This window comes from Desmodus rotundus, chromosome 10 (assembly GCF_022682495.2).
Source record: "Desmodus rotundus isolate HL8 chromosome 10, HLdesRot8A.1, whole genome shotgun sequence".
NCBI classification, from domain to species: domain Eukaryota; kingdom Metazoa; phylum Chordata; class Mammalia; order Chiroptera; family Phyllostomidae; genus Desmodus; species Desmodus rotundus.
The window spans coordinates 21,656,542-21,660,670 of NC_071396.1; the positions used below are offsets into that span (position 1 = coordinate 21,656,542).

The following is a 4,129-nucleotide window of genomic DNA, read 5'->3' on the forward strand; positions in this document are numbered from 1 at the left end:
GATAAACAGTGGAAAATACACGGGTAACCAAAAAAGGCTGGGCGGGGGGCGAGGGGGGAAGTAGTCCTGGGAACCAATGGTGTCTCTTAGAGTGGGAAGACAGCGGGGTCTCTCACTGGGTTACAGGTCATGGAGGAGGGGTTTACAGGTCATGGAGGAGGGGTTTGCAGGTGATAACTGATAAACTGACCTAAGCAAACCCCGAGAAAGATAACCAAGGATAACCAATCAACTGAAAAGAGAGTCACCTTTCAAGTGAGAATTAAAAAAAATGTTTTTAGGTAAATCTCTTGCTTTTTGTGTGTGCAAATAATTCTGCCACACTTGAAAGAGTTTCTCTAGCCATTCTGCTTCAGAGAAGCTGGGCCAGAGTGCTCAGTGTGGAATGTGGGAGGAGAAATTGGCAGAAATAGCTAGAAAAATTGGCTTAGTTTCCTGCTTCCTGTTACAAGTAAAAATCACGTCCCTTGTCAGACTGTTCTTTCGGGTGCCACAGCCGCATCGGAGGCCTGCTGCCCGGGGGCCAGAGGGAGCTCGTGACCAGGTTTGTGTTGCTTGCGGGGTGGGAGGAGGATGTGGCAACGCTTGTTGGCTTTCTCCCAGCACTGTACCCACATTTTACTTGTTCCGGCTCATCCTTGGGAGGTCAGTGAAGAGCAAAAGGAGGTAAAAATGTGCATCTGCTGAACAAAACCTCCGCTCCGGTGACATCTCTCCTGAGGAAGTGGAATTATCAGAAAGCATTCAGGGGTTAGCTGGTGGGTCCCCAAGGGACCAGCAGCAGCACTGAGAGAGGGTGGCTCTGTCCTAGACTCGGTGGCGCTTTGGTTTTGAATGATGTGGTTTCCATCTGATGGATCTCTTAAACCTGACAGGGTAGATAATGAGCCGAAGAAAGGAGGAGCTGGGAAGTAAACGTAGGAAAACACAGGTGAGCCAGCCTTCGGGAAGCTTAGAGCAAATTAATTAGGAAAGCTGGAGGGGACAGCTTGAGAGTGGAGGGAGTGACTCCGTCTGAGAAGGGAGGAAAGAAAAGGTCAACAAGCTTGGTCAAGTCCAAGGGTTAGCACCTCCTGACCTGGGTATTTGCCAAGAATATTAACCCTACAGCTGGAGAGAGGCAACTCTGGGTGGCGGGTGGGGTGGCCAAATGGGCAAAGGGGGCCCAAATCTATAAACTTCCAGTTATAAAATAAATATATTCTGGGATGTAATGCATAGCACGGTGACTATAGTTAGTGATATTGTCTTGTATAGTTCAAAACTACTAGGAGAGTAGATCTTAAAAGTTCTCATCATAAGAAAAAAACTGTAGCTATGACTAGTGATGTATGTTAAATAGACTCATTGTGGTATGGAAATATGTATATGTTGTGGAAATAAATAGAATGATTTCACAATATATACAAATATCAAATGATTATGTTTTACACTGGAAACTAGTCTACTATTATATGTCAATTATGTCTCACTAAAAAAGAAAAGAGCAAAAAAGGAAGGTGACTTTTTTCTAATTAATATGAAAAGGAAAAATTAATCAAGATAACTTTCTCTATAAGCATTTTGCCACCAAAGGGGTTATCTGTTAACACACATGCACTCACACGGAGACACACAGAGACACATATGGAGTGGTGAGCATTTGTCACATAATCTGTATACCAAGACTGCAATGTAAAAATTTTATATACGCTGAGATGATGCCCGATTTAGGGGTGGGGGAGAATTATCCCTAGAGTAAGTAAAGAGAGTACAGCAGCGATTCAGTACAATTTCATGAAACATACCACTTATTAATTAAATGATCACAAATCAAGTGGTTCAACAAAGATGCAAATGAAAACCACAATTCTTTGTGTACATCAGCTGCATCTGTAACCACACAAAAAAGGCAACTTGCCACGTTCCCCTTGGAAGGAAGAGTGCCCTGCTTACGGGCAGCTGCCCTTGTTCCGTTCATCCAATCTCTGTCTCCTCTTAGCAGCTGCCTGGGCTCGTGTGTTGCAGCCGCCCTGAGGCTTCCGGAAGCTCTTCCGGTGCTGTGATCCCGACTGTGGAATAAACTCATCTGTCCAAATTTGTTTACAGACACTTTCTTAAAGCCTCCCAAGGAAAGTGTCCCATACAAGATGTGCTCCGTCTTATGCAAAGAGACAGATTGAAGTTTGTATTTTGAGCTTTTTTTATTTGCTGAGAAGAATTTATTTCATCTAGGAGCAAATGCACTTGGGTGCATCGAAGGAAAAGGGCGGTTGGGCATTTCTGTGGATTTGAATTTACCATGAAACCAAATTTCTCTGGATTTCGAAGGCTACCTGTGAGCTTGGCTGTTAGGGCCATCATGCAATTTAAAAGCAAATGAGCCCACATTTCTTTGGCTTTCCTCCAGAAAAGCTACAATCGGTTTGAAGGAAAAGGTTGTGAGAGAGAAAGGAGACGGCTGAGTCGGCAGGACATCAGGGTACGAGGCCGGGGGGATGAGACAGAAAGGAGAGTGGAAAGAACAACGGGCCGCATTTTAACCTGAGCATAAACCCTTTCCCGACTTGGTTTTCTTGGATCCAATGTAGATATTGTTGTGCCTGCACGTCCTGTGGTTTGTCAAATATTAACAAAAAACAGTACGTTTTGTTGAAGTCCACGAACATTTCGACGTTGCGGTAGTTTTTCCTCTTGCTAATACCGTTGCAGAACGTGTCCACCAGGCAGCGAGTGTTGCCCTGGGCAGATTGCCCACGCGCTCCCACTGTGCTGCCATCCCCCACCCAGTATGGCACGGCCTCCCGCTCTGGCCCAGCCACGCCTGGTCTGGCTCGGGCTGGACATTTTAACAATATTAATTCTTTCAATCCACGAACACAGGATCTCTTTTGCATTTATTTGTGTCTCCTGTCTCTTTCATCAATATTTGGTAGTTCTCAATGCAGAGCTCTTCCACCTCCTTAATTAAGTTTATTCCTAAACCTTTCACTGTTTTGATGCTATGGTGAATGGGGTTATTTTCTTTATTTTTTATGTCTTTCAGATAATTTGTCATTTGTGTACATAGGTGCTACTGATTTTTTGTATGTTAATTTTGTATCCTGCAACCGTACTGAGTTTGTTGATTACTTGTAGGTGGAGTCTTTAGGGTTTTCTGTATATCAAATCATGCCGTCTGCAGATAAAGATAATTTTACTTCTTCCTTTTTGATTCCTGATTTATTTTATTTTATGTGCATGTCTTCTAATTCTTTTTCTTGCCTGATTGCTCTGGCTAGGACTTCTAATACGATGTTGAATACAAGTGGTGGTAGTGGGCATCCCTGTCTTGTTCCTGATCTTCAAGGAAAAGTTTCATCTTTTTACCACTGAGTATGATGACAGCTACGGGCTTGTCATATATGACCTTTATTAAACTGATAAGAGCAGATGCTACACTTGATCTGAGCCAAAAGGCCGAGAAGCAATCGTCATATATGTCCTGTATTATGTGGAGGCTCATTCCCTCTACACCTAATCAGTTGAGGGTTTTTATCATGAATGAATGTTGAATTTTATCAAGTGCATCTACAGCTATTGAGATAATCGTACGACTTTTTCTTTTACTCTATTAATGTGATGGATCACAATGATTGATTTGCTTATGTCAAACCATCCTTGTATCCCAGGGATAAATCCCACCTGATCATGGTGTATAATCCATTTGAGGTGCTGCTCTGTTTTACTGAGGATTTCTGCATCATAATCATCAGGGATCCTGTAGTTTTCCTTTCTTGTAACGTCCTTGCCTGGCTCTGAGCCAGGCTGATGACTTGGGGAGTGTTTCCTGAGCCATCCTGAAGCCCGTGAATGAGTTAGGAGTAAGGTTTGAGTCCACAGATCTCAGGTCTCTCTCCTAAGGGCAGTGGTGGTGCATGATTCCCGCCCGGAGGTGTGAACTCCCTCAGACTCGCAGCCCTGATCCGTCTGCCTTCTTCTGGGCTCTCAGAAGACCTGGAGCCCACGGTTGCCACGGGTAACGTGAGGAGGCCAATGGCCACTGGCCAGGGACAACTTTGCTGTTTTCCTTGGCAGGTGATGGGTTCTCAGACTTTATTTCACTCCAGTTTGGTTTTGGCTATTTGTTTCCTACTTAGTAAATAGCCAA

General features: G+C 44.0%; 1 long non-coding RNA gene and 1 pseudogene across 3 annotated transcripts; one reads left to right on the forward strand and one right to left on the reverse strand.

Annotated features, from left to right (window-relative positions):
- Positions 1–475: 475 nt before the first annotated feature.
- LOC123479864 (uncharacterized) lies at positions 476–2,181 on the forward strand. Of its 3 annotated transcripts, none has more exons than XR_008425425.1 (3): positions 476–666; positions 876–931; positions 1,982–2,181. It is a non-coding gene; the product is annotated as an uncharacterized lncRNA (long non-coding RNA). The 3 variants fall into 3 exon arrangements; XR_008425426.1 differs by having other exon boundaries at positions 1,985–2,181; XR_006655651.2 differs by lacking the exon at positions 876–931.
- Positions 2,182–3,284: 1,103 nt separating this feature from the next.
- Positions 3,285–3,450, reverse strand: LOC112306199 (U2 spliceosomal RNA; annotated as a pseudogene).
- Between the last annotated feature and the right edge of the window lie 679 nt (positions 3,451–4,129).